At 37.2% G+C, this 12,468-nt stretch overlaps 1 long non-coding RNA gene across 3 annotated transcripts; it reads right to left on the bottom strand.

The window, feature by feature from the left end:
• Positions 1-6,080: 6,080 nt before the first annotated feature.
• Positions 6,081-11,050, bottom strand: LOC125392419 (uncharacterized). Of its 3 annotated transcripts, none has more exons than XR_015739490.1 (3): positions 10,838-11,050; positions 10,506-10,694; positions 6,081-7,000 (listed from the first exon to the last, which is right to left on the bottom strand). It is a non-coding gene; the product is annotated as an uncharacterized LOC125392419 (long non-coding RNA). The 3 variants fall into 3 exon arrangements; XR_015739491.1 differs by having other exon boundaries at positions 6,081-6,782; XR_015739492.1 differs by having other exon boundaries at positions 10,882-11,050.
• Positions 11,051-12,468: the final 1,418 nt, after the last annotated feature.

The following is a 12,468-nucleotide window of genomic DNA, read 5'->3' as shown; positions in this document are numbered from 1 at the left end:
AGTGGTGAAAGTGGAAGGCAAACTCCAGGCCCTCCTGATAAAATGTGAAATTCCTAACAATTACCAACAAGTCAACCATGGGAATATGAACCACACATTTTACTCTCAAGGGTTGGTATTAAAAGCAAAACAATTCAACCATGAAAGGAACTGTGATAATGATTCATTTGGTGAACATCCTGTAGTTCAATCTTTCAGACACTCCGGGTTAATGAAGGCACATTTATATTTTTTTAACCTCAATATTTAGAAATTTAAAGTAAAATAGATCACCATATGTTATGGTATAGACACTGAGAGCCCATGATCAAGCTTCTACACTAGTTTCAGGCATCTTACATGCTGAATGTGTATTCTGGTTACACTGCTTACAGGATAGCTAATGTTGCAGACCTATTCCAGATGGAAATCCTTAATGTATTACGTATTTCAAAACACCAACTGAAGATGCCTTCTGAAAGAATGCTATGTCATTGTCACTCAATCCAGTTGCAGAAGCAAGTTCCATCTCCACACGCCCAGAACTTCTGTGCACATAGTGTCTGATAAATAGACTCAATTCACTGTAATACAATTTTTTTTTCAAATCAACCCCTGTATTTTAAGCTGTGAATTCCTCACAGATAGAAAACTGCCACTACTCCGTATCCTTAGCATCCTGCCCAGGGCCTGGCACACACTAAGAGAGCCAGAACTTAATGGATGAACATGCTATAGAATAAAATTCTCAATGAAACCAGATATACTATTCTGATCTATCAAACATACAAGGACACAAAAGCTCATTTCATAACCAATATCCTTGCTGTAAGATGTGCCTTCTATAAATTTGTCTCTACAACTAAAATATTTCCCATAAGTGCTAATATCATTAGCAAACATTTATATTTGGAGGGATATTAAGAAGCAATTTGCAAATATACAATTGTTTTGAAATTTAATTCCCTAATAACATTTTACAGAGTGAACAGAAGAAGTTTTAATATTTCTTCTTCAGGCTGGGAAGAGGTTAGGGATTATCTCAGTGGTAAGAGACTGAATAAATAGCCCAAGACTCTGAACTTGATCCTGGCACTGGAGAAGAAAAAAAGATTATATGGGGCTTTAGGGTTGGGGATACATCTCAGTAATCGAGCATATGTTTACTAAGTACAAGACCCATGTGCTCAGCCCTCACCACCAGCCTTCATCTGCATTCCCTCTCTAGAGAACTGGAGGCTGAAAATCATAATCAATGTGTGAATTTCCAAACACAACCACTGACCTTCCATTCAATTGCCTTTATTTTTGTCTTTAAGAATTTTAACTTAAAGCAAAATCATGGACAATACTTAAAGATACAAATATAAATGTGCCTGGATTTTATTCTTTTCTTAAGATCTTATGTATCACAGTCTGTTCTCTGAAACACCCCAATAGTCAAGAATGACTTTGAACTTCTGACCCTTCTGTCTTCACTTCCTGAGTGCTGGGATTGCAGTCTTGAACCACCCATTTAAGTAGTACTGGGGGACAGTCTTGGGGCTGGATTCATGCTAAGCCAGCCCATACATGGATTTTGTTACCCTGGCAACTGAACAGACACTAACTGCTCAAGCAGAAACAGAACTCTCTGTTTCCTTGCCAGCACCCCAATCTAATGCCTCAGTGACTTGAGGAAAGTATATAGACACAAGAGGAATTAAACTGCAGATCTTGTTTTAATGGATGGGCCAGATTCATCTTCTGTCCCTCTCAAAGTTCTGTGGCATGTGTGCTTTCATGAGTTGGCAAGTATTTATGGTGGCTGTGTTAAGAAAACCAGTGGGGTAGTAACCCTGAAGATGTGTTGGTTCACTTTTTGCATCCAGAATGTGTTAGAATTTTAGAGTGGAACTATTATGTGTATTTGTGTATGTATATGCAAGCATGTGTGTGTGTCCTTATTTGTAAAAGTAAACCTTTACATAAAGTTTAAACAAAAAATAAGCTATTTCAAAGGTAGTATAAAATATGAAAATATATGTACATCTGTGTGTGCATATGTACTAATCGTGAGCAAGGGAAATAAATTTGCATAAAATAACTTTCAAAGACAAATGAGACTAGTAAAACCTATAATGCTCATACTGGAGAGGATGGCTCAGCCGTTATGAGCACTTGCTGCGCTTCTAGGAGATCTGAATTCAGTACCAGCACTTACATCAGCTGCTTGCAGCTATCTGCCACTCCTACTCTGAGATCTGATGCCCTCTTGTGGCCTCCTCAGGCACCTCCACTCATATGCGCGTGCTGCACGCACACACACATACACACACAATTAAAACTAAAGCAAATCTTTAAAAATAAAACCTTTAACACTAATGAGAGTTCACCAAGGCCAGTTGGACTGGGACTGAACGAGCACGTGATCCAACCAGATTCTCTGAATGTGGCCGGATTCTCTGAATGTGGCTGGCATGGGGTCTTTCTGAGAAGCCATTGACAATGACACTGGGACTTGTTTCCTCTGCATGTACTGGATTTTTGGGATCCTCTGTTTGGATGCTCACCTTCCTGGACCTGGAGGGAGGGGGGAAGAACTTCCCACAGGGCAGGAAACCCTGACTGCTCTTAGGGATGGAGAGGGAGGAGGAGAGGGAGTGGGGGGAGTGGGAGGGTGTTGGGAGGAGGGGCGGAAATGGAAACTTTTATAAATTAATAAACTTTTATAAATTAAAAAAAAAACCTTTAACACTAGTAACAGTCAGTACTCGGTCTCTGAATGTATGTGTAGCCAAACAAATGAGTAACTTTTCCCTTTCCTGTAGAAAGACGTTTTATTTCATCCCATAGCCTGTCTCACTTTGTGCTTCGTTCTGTCACCTTCGAAATGAGGACAATGCTTCCGTGTGCCTTCCTACATTAAGGGTTGGATATTATCCATTAGCAGACATTTACACTGTGTCATACGGTGTTTAAGTGAATTGCCATCATAATCACATTTAAATGATGCAAGTGTTGTCATCCATGCTTTACAGATGATAAAAATAAGGTCCAGGAAAAAAATTAAAGCCACTTGTTTGGATTCAGTCAGCTCTTGTCAATTGCCCAGTTCTGATTTTGATCCAGATCTGCCTCATTTACAAAGCTGGATCGTGCTCACTGAATTCTGCTTTTCTGCAGAGAGTCATCATGTGTACTGTATTGAATCTTGGGATAATTGTTATCTATGGGCAATGCTTACTCAAGCAGTATCATGTGTATATACATATCCCTTAAATGGTACTTATTATTAATAGTCACTATACTTGAGATGGTCACAAGTATTGCTAAAAAGAAAAAAAAAGTAAACAGCATTCAGAGAGTTCCTGTACATCCTCTCTGGCCACTACATTCCCTGTTACATTCATCTGGCACATTAGCTATAAGGCTGAATCCAGTGACAATAGTTTATCAGAGTTCTATTGATACAGTAACTATGCATGTTGAGTAATACATACACAGATGTATGAAGAGGAGTATCCTCTCATCATTGCTAGTCTTGATGGTATGGTGCTTTTTAATTCAAATGAAATCTGCTCATTTCTAATATATGACAAAAGTACTGAATTTTTTAACATCTACCCTATAAACTGTAATTTTGCTCTCACTTATTAGGAAAATATGTTTTAACATTATAACACATCTTTTCTCATAGACCATCTGAGAGTTCCCAGAAAGTGGCAGCTTTCCTACAAAAGAATTTTCAGGTTTTAATTCTATATACTATATTTTAGAACTCATAGTAAAATTATTTTCCTTATTTATCTTTTTTTCCTTTTATTGATTTTATTGAGCTATACCATTTTCTCTGCTTTTCTCCCTTCCTCTCTCCTCCCCTTCAACCCTCTCCCATGGTCTTCATGCTCCCAATTTACACAGAAGATCTTTTTCTACTTTCTATGTAGATTAGATTTGTCTTTTTCTACTTTCTATGTAGATTAGATACATGTATGTCTTTCTTATGGTCCTCATTGTTCTCTAGGTTCTATGTGATTGTGAGTTGTAGTCTGGTTTTCTTTGCTTTAGGTCTAAAAGACACTTATTAGTGAGTATGTTATTTGTCTTTCTGGATCTGGGTTATCTCACTCAATATGATGTTTTCTAGATCCATCAATTTGCCCGCAAATTTCAAGATGTCACTATTTTTTTCTGCTGTGTAGTACTTCATCGTGTAAATGTATCACGTTTTCCTTATCCATTCTTTGGTTGAGGATCATTTAGGTTGTTTCCAGCTTCTGGCTATGACGAAAAATGCTGCTCTAAGCATAGCTGAACACAAATCATTGTGATATGATTGAACATCTTTAAGAGAAAGTAGGAAGTATACTTGAACGCATTGGCACAGGAGACCACTTCCTAAATATAACCTCAAAAACACAGATACTGAGAGAAACAATTAATAAATGGAACCTCCTGAAACTGAAAAGCTTCTGTAAAGCAAAGGACATGGTTCTTATTTATCTTTAAATAGACTATTTACTAGGTGACATATTTTTATACATGTATTTCATGAGTTATTCTTAATTAAAAATTGTCATGCTTTTCTAAACAACCCTACATAGTTGGAGACAAAGTAATTGTGCTTTATTATTACAGATGATGATTATCCCAAATATCCTTTGGGGAGATCTGCCAATAACACCTTTTATCATTACTTACACAATACAGTCCCCAGGGCACTCAGTATGTTTTGGTCACGGATATGTGATATAAGCTTCCTCTGGCAAAGATGCCCACTGTAGAAGTGCTGTTTGGATACCCACTGCAAAGAGAAGTGAGAACTGCAGGCCATGGAATGAAAATGGCCAAGTTGGAATGCCTCATGGGAAAGACTCTCACTACATTGACTGCTGTAGCTGATCATGTAAAATCCATGTATTTCAGAGGAGTAGTTTCCTCAAATTGCGAACCTCATATTTGTTTGTCCATTTGTCTTATTTAATTGGCTATCCTTGTTTATAGGCGTGGTTTACAGTGGTCCAGATAAGAACAATAGAATCAAAGTTTTCTCTTGCTCTGAGGAGGAGAGCCATTGGCATTTGCTGTAGGGAGACTACGTATTCTGTTACTGAAATCTCTTCTTGTAATGGAAAATGATCTTTTCTAACTATTGTCAACCTACATGGAATGGAAAAAATAAAATTTCAATGGCATACAAGGGATGTGTATAATTTTTTAAAGACTTTTCAAATACTATTAAAACTTATTTTTTGCTGCAGAATCTTTAGAGGCTAGAAATCTTCAAACCTAGACCACAACATTCTTTTTATATGTACAGTTAATCTCTCAAAATACATTTTTGCTAGTTTAGGCATTCATCTTGGTTTGTTGTTCGTTTGTTTTACATACGCTGTCCCTACACAGCCCAAACTAACCTCCCACTTGTGTCTTCCTGCCTCAGTCTCCCTACACATCACCTTTTGTGGTTTCAAACTATCTAGGGGTCATCTTTAGGTTGGGCAGTTGCTTAAATGTATGGGATTTTGCAAACCGACATAGTAAGGGAAAAAGAAGTAGAGTAAATAAACAAATAGGAGAAAACTATAAACACCTTTATGTAGCAAAACCTGTTACTCACAAGAAGATGCGTAACAGTCAGTTACAAAGAAATTCATAAGTCTAGTTGATTTACATGGTCAGTTTGGGAATAAAAATAGTATCTGGAAATGTACTTCATCTGCGTGCGATCTTCTGCATGCATGCTCACTGCTATTGCAATGACTACTGCTTAACCCATTCTCGAGGAAGCAGAAAATTAACTGTGTGTCCCTTCTCCTTCCTACTTTTCTTACAAACTCTTCATTGGTTATCAAGAGTCTGAAAGATGATGACTATTTATAAGGGATGACAAATTTATATTTATGTGATTCCTAGATTTTTATTACACCATGAATTCATCTAACAGCTTCTAGACTTTTGACCTCAATGCATTGTATTATTAATAATTCAGATAAGCAATTAAATATCTTTAAGTATCTGACTTCAATAAGTTATATGCTTCTACCAATTTTTGTACAGACTACCAAACAGTGTAATAAGAAAAGCAATATCAAAAACAGATGCAAAACCGTAGGCTATTCACATTCCCAACTTTAAAACTTTATTTGAGCTGTTTGAAAGCAATGTGACCAGATTTCATTGTCTCTGGTTCTGTGATGAATGATGTGTCCTGAATGACGGAATAAAGGAAGCAGGCTCTTCACGTATTTAAGATGCCTGGCACATTCTCAAATCACCTATGTCTGGCTATGGTGTTCAAGATCGGCCTTCTGAGAAGACAGTCCCCAAAGCATCAAGCATCGTAACCTATATCTTGGGATGAGCAAGCAAGTTCAGAGACCCCTAAAAATACAAATAAAATACTGCATAACAACAAAAAGAAGCTATGGGGAGGAAGACTGAATTCAAGTCCAAGTCTTGGATCACATTAACATAGCAACTTTGGAAACATCCCTTTATTTCTGAGCCTTAGCTTAAACATCTGGCCTAAAATTCAATAGGGCGGTTTTACTAAATAAGATTATATGACATTAAGAACCACACAAAGCATTGTTAAGATAGTCAAAGGGTAAGAGAAGTTATGACAAATCTTCTTCTTCTTCTTCTTCTTCTTCTTCTTCTTCTTCTTCTTCTTCTTCTTCTTCTTCTTCTTCTTCTTCTTCTTCTTCTTCATCTCCTCCTCCTTCATCTTCTTCCTCTTTCTTTCTTTTTACTTTCTTTCTTTTAGTTCTAATTGCTCAATAATATATTTAGTAAGTTACCATGTTTCTGTGAAAACACTGGGGACAGACAAAGAGTTACAAGAGCCCTGACAAAATCATCTTAGGGTGACATTTCTGAGAGCTATTTTGAACGCACTTATCAGTAGAAACAGGACGAGTCCTACTTGGTTTACACACAGTTGTATCATCTCAGGTAAGAACTCAGTGTGGTGAGCAAGGGTAGCAGTAATAAACGTGATGAGAACTCAGCGAAGAGTAAGATTGACAACTGACTCCTGGATGGGTAAAAATACATGGTAAAATGAATTGATATCCTTGTGACACAAACCAAAGCAACAGAATCAACAGGTCCACAGAAGAAAGCAAATTCCAGGGAATAGCTGAGAGAGGGGGCAAGAGGAAACGAAAGTACGAAAGGATATGAGGTGTGGTTTATGCAATCATCCCTGACAGCAATGGTGGGCACATGCCCTGAGACCAACAGAAATGTGGCTTAGGGTAAGATTAAACCTGAGTGTAAAGAATGGGGAAGAAATGCAGCTTATTCTATTTCATTTAATTTCACTTCTGTACAAAAGCAGTTGATAACAATTTGACCAAGGGTACAATAGGCACATTAGCCCCCAAAAGGTCTGGGGTAGACTATTCTAGCATTTGAACAGGTGAAACATAACAAAACTAAAACTTATGCTTACTGAGTACCTACCCTGTGACTGGCGTATTTAATCTTTGCCAAAATTAAATGAATAAAGATGGCGCCATCTCATTCTAAAGATGAGAAAATTGATGCTTAAAATAGTTGAATGGTATAACTACCCCTCCATTTTCATATCAAAGGGTCAAAGAGAATCTTAGACCCTCATGTTCCATTGTACTGTATGGAGCATCAGGTTATATCTGTTTTCCGGTGATGAGACACAGGACCGCAAAGGCTACCAAGACACAGCTCAAACAGTATGTATAAGAAACAGAAGAGAATCCATTTTCGTGAGATTTTTCCAGCCTTTTAGGCAATACTTGTGGGTTTCTCAGGCTCAGCTATTAGTTGTTAATGTCTCCGAGTCTGCCCTTCAAGGGGCAGACTAAGGAAAACAAGCCAACTTACCTTTAATCGTGGGAGTATCAAAGAAGTATGTATTATTTTAGATAACTCCCCAAGTGTCCGTTTGAGTGACTAATTTTCTTTAAGATAATCATCACAAATGCTTACCTCTTCCAAGCTTTTATGCTTTTAAGTCTAAACAGAATGACTTTTTTTCTTGCCATGTATCAACTGCTCCCAAATTTCTTTACTTCTACAAGCAGCTGTGAATGCCATGGGAAAGCACAAAATCCTTTCGTTATAGATAGACGCTATGAGTACTGAATGTTCAAAACCACAACCAATGAATCCAGGTTTGGAAGACATTCGGGAAGGGCAGGATTTTATACATGAAGAATGGATTCTTTGTATGATGCAGAAGTTGTTCTAATTGCATGCTTTTGCCCGTGTTCAAAGTTCTGATTGTGCAAGACTAAGGCCCTCATGGAAGTATATAAGCGGTAATAGTCCCCAATGGGCAAATTTAAAGGATTATTTGTTCCTTTGTGTTTTTTTTTTCTTATGGAGACAGATAAAACTTGCATCATTGCATGTTTTAACATGCCAAGTTCTAGAATATAAATATCTTCTCCTGTGATCTCGTTCTCTTTCTCTCTCTCTCTCACACACACACAAACTCTATATAAATATGTGTGCACACATGTATGTGTGTGCACATATTATAGTACTGATTGTGCATACTAGGCCAGCACTTTAGCACTTAGCTACATGCCCAGCCCTGCTTTTATCTTTGATTGACTCCATGTACTAAGGATTTTCAGTATTTTATGAAAGATATTAAGCACTTGTGTTTGACTTCCTTCATTTTTATCTTTTGTCAACTTAAGCCTATAAATCTGGACAGAATACTAGAATTTAACCTTCACATTAGAAAATACAGTGATAAACAAGCGGTAATTAAGCATACTTATATCTTAGGTATCAAGAGTTCCAATTTGGAAGGAAAGTTTGATTTTTGACACATCCCCCCTCATTTCTATTTGATTTAAAGCAGACTCATTATGTGTGTGGAAGTTTTGAATTCAAACAATATAGATGATGCAATATTAAGAAAACAAGCCTCTTGTTTGGAATCTTAAAACTTAAGTTACCATATAAATCCTATTACTGATTCCTATGTGACCTTGAAAAAAAAACTTGACCCTTCTCCTCTTAATATTTCCTAATCCATAAATGGATATAATTGGTCTAGGGTATCCCAAAAATCATAAGACATCCTAAAATCATACAGATATAATACAGATATTATAAATATGCGATATATTTAATGGGAAGAAGATAAATACATAATATATCAGGAATCAATTCATTGCTTTAGAAAATATTGTGTACCTCATGCTGGATTGCTCCCCTCTAGCATACATTATCTTCACCCCAATCTAAGTTATGTCTCTGTCTAAGCCTTCAATCATTCCAACTATACAACATTAGCTTACAAGCTTTAGTATAAAACTCACGGAGTATGGCTCTGTGTGCTACAGTAAAAAGTGGCAGACATGGAACATTTTGAATTTCATAAAAAGTCACAGGAGAAAGAAACACGAGGAGAAGAAAAATGACCTTAAAATTCGGCAAAGATGCAAGTATTTCTGCAGAAATAACATACTTTCATGGCAGTCTGTCTCTTTTTCTCCTTTCCAAACGAACGAAAAAGATAGTTCAAGTTACTGATTAACTTCAACACACTGATCTTTGCTTCTGTCTAAGGTCCATAGAAACTGGCTAGATGTCTTTTATCAAACAGAAAACTGTTTTTTAAAATGCCTTTAAAGGCCAGATTCTCTATTATCCTGAGGTATCAGGCTAAATCTCATTTGCTTGCAGCATGTATAGTTTATTTTTTTCAGAGACTAGGGAACTCTAAAGGAATATTTTTTTCTATCTGCATGGCTATGTGTTCATTATCAGGATGAAATATTAATGTCCATGACTTATCCCCTTTCTCCTAATAGTGTTCATTCTTAATGAGAAAGTAAAAGCAATGAGAAGTTGGTTCTGTAAATAGTGATTTCCACCATTGTTGGTGTTGGCTTTGAAGGGAAAAAACTGTGGGATGGACATCTTCACAACAGTCACCTTGACTATATATAGAAAACAGCTTTAGTAAGATAATTGAAATTGATACAGCAAATGACATTGTGTTAACATATGAGATACTAGATTGTTAAGGAGAAAAATATATAGGGAGGTATTAAGAATGTATCATTATTATGCAACAACACTAGAAAAAGCAAGACGCTTTAATTTAGAGAGAAAAAAGCATAAGTCAAGGCAGTCATTTCTCAGAACATTGATGTAATATAAACTGCAAGCACGCTGACTTAGGGCATTATGCAGCGATGGAAAGGGAACACTGATCAGACTGCTGGTACCTGAGCATTCTGGGTCATGTCGCTGTTTGCGCTTTCACTGACATTTATTGCGGTTTGTTTGTTAATGATTCCCTGAACACCAAGACTAATCTATCAACCCAGCACAGATCATATTTTGTGCAGCCCGCTGGACACATTCACAAGGCTGTTCCACACACCTGTTGAATAAATGCATCCACCATTAAATCTTCCTTCTTCTTTCTGATAAACTATTCTCTCACCTGCCTGCCGTTTTCCACACTTTGCCTTCCAAGTCAAAAATGTTCCAAATTACAATGATTACCTCTTTATCTGGAAACACTATACCTGATAATTAGCATGTCCTGGTGATGATCACTCTTGCTCAAGAGTTCTTCTTGAGACTCTTCTTCCAATTCACAAGCTTCTCTAATTCCTTGTCTCCATCGACTGTCAACTAAATGGCTGCACAGGTCCTCTGATTCTACTGCATCCTGTACAAGAAGCATCCGCCACACAGATTACAAAGTTGACTTCCTTTAAAAACAAAATAGAAATATATTTCTATTACTCATCAGCTTACATGTCCAGATATCTACATATTGCACAGGAGAAAAAACAAATTCACAGATATAGCAAGAAAGGACATGTGACTGGACTGTATTAGCCGTTCATCATACCCTCAGCTCAAGCTGCATTAAGCTTTTGATCATATTCAACATACATGACCTTGAGCAACATCTGTCTATGACCATTGTCCATACTATTGCTCTGTCTTGAAATTTCCTTTCCTTTACTGCTACCAGAATCCAACAAGGTCATTGTGAGCACAAATGCATAGCAGCTGTGGATGCCTAAACAAGACCTGCATAGGACTGGACTCTGCAACACTGTTTTAGAGATGGTGAAGTGCCCGTGAGGCTCCACTCCCTCCTGAGAAGCTATTCCAAGTTAATGGTTACCAAACGAGGGTGGGTGTTGGATGTCCTTCAGTGTTGTGGACATTGGTCAGCTGTGTGGACTCCGTCATATGATCCCTTCTCCAAGGTGCCATTCGAAACTTGAGTCAAAATCAGTGACTCAAAAAGAGTTTTTCTGAAGTATGATAGAAAGGGTATAGTTCAGAAGAAGATGAGGTTGGGGAAGACATGAGCATAAAGGGTGGAAATAGGAGAAGAGGTTCACAATGCTTTCTGAATGCATGTGGAATATTTTTAAAATAGAAATTTCCCTTTCTCTAAATTGAAATACCTCTTCATCCTTCTAGATATAAAAAAATCAATTTTCCTTAGCTTTCGATGACAGAAGAGCTTCCCCCCAATTTTGATAACATATATTGCTCCTCCCTTTCACCCACAGCACCCTAATTTTTTGCAGCTTCACCTGTTTATGCATCAGAGGCCTTTTAATAGACAACAAAACTCTCAAGGGTAGGGGACTGATTCCATTGACCTTTCTATTTCCTGTGTCTCTAATTAGCCTAGTAAATGGCATGTGTTCAATAAGTGAATGACTGATTATCACTTCTGGATACTGTACAAATAAGTAATTACCCTTTAGAAAAAATCATAATACATGCCAGGGCGATGCACAGTACTTTATGAAGAAGAAGTAAGAATTCAGAATCATCTGGAAGGATTTGCTTCGAAAGAAAATATAACAATACCCTTGTAACCAACACAGCTTTGACAGGAGAAAAATAAAGAAGAAAGATATCAACTAACGTATTTATGGTAGTGTGAAATCTAAAATCTAGTATGGAAGTGAAATTAGGGACACTCATTCATTCGAAGTTTGGCTTTCTCCCTGGTAGAGGTGGTAACTGAAACTTTGGAATAGGGTGAGGGTACCAAGGGATCTGGTGTCAAGAGAGAAGACTACATACATAGTCCATATTGTCCTCAAATTCTTTCTGAGGGTTGCACAGCTAAAACATTCACTGCCATACATGTTAACCTCTTAATTCTGACATGTTTCATCACTGATAGTCTCTGACTCATGCACCATCAAGAAGAAAGTCATTTGATCCCAGGGATGCTTTTTAGTTGGTTGAAATTCTCAGTTTTCCTGAGTATTGTGCTCAAATGAAAGACCAAGTTGAAGAAAACATCAATATTCAGTTCTGTCTTTCCTGTTTTATGCCAATTTCTTCCTTTTCTCCTGCCTTTCAGCAAGTGAAATTGTGATTCCACTTATCTGACAATTCTTTTGGGAAAATTTGTTTTCCTGATAAATTAAACTCACATCTTGGCATGTTTGATAAAATTATAGCAATATGCCTCCGAAATTCAACTTATTCATCATAATATTT

Source organism: Myodes glareolus, chromosome 12, assembly GCF_982192425.1.
Source record: "Myodes glareolus chromosome 12, mMyoGla1.1, whole genome shotgun sequence".
NCBI classification, from domain to species: domain Eukaryota; kingdom Metazoa; phylum Chordata; class Mammalia; order Rodentia; family Cricetidae; genus Myodes; species Myodes glareolus.
This window is presented reverse-complemented; position numbering and strand designations above follow the sequence as displayed.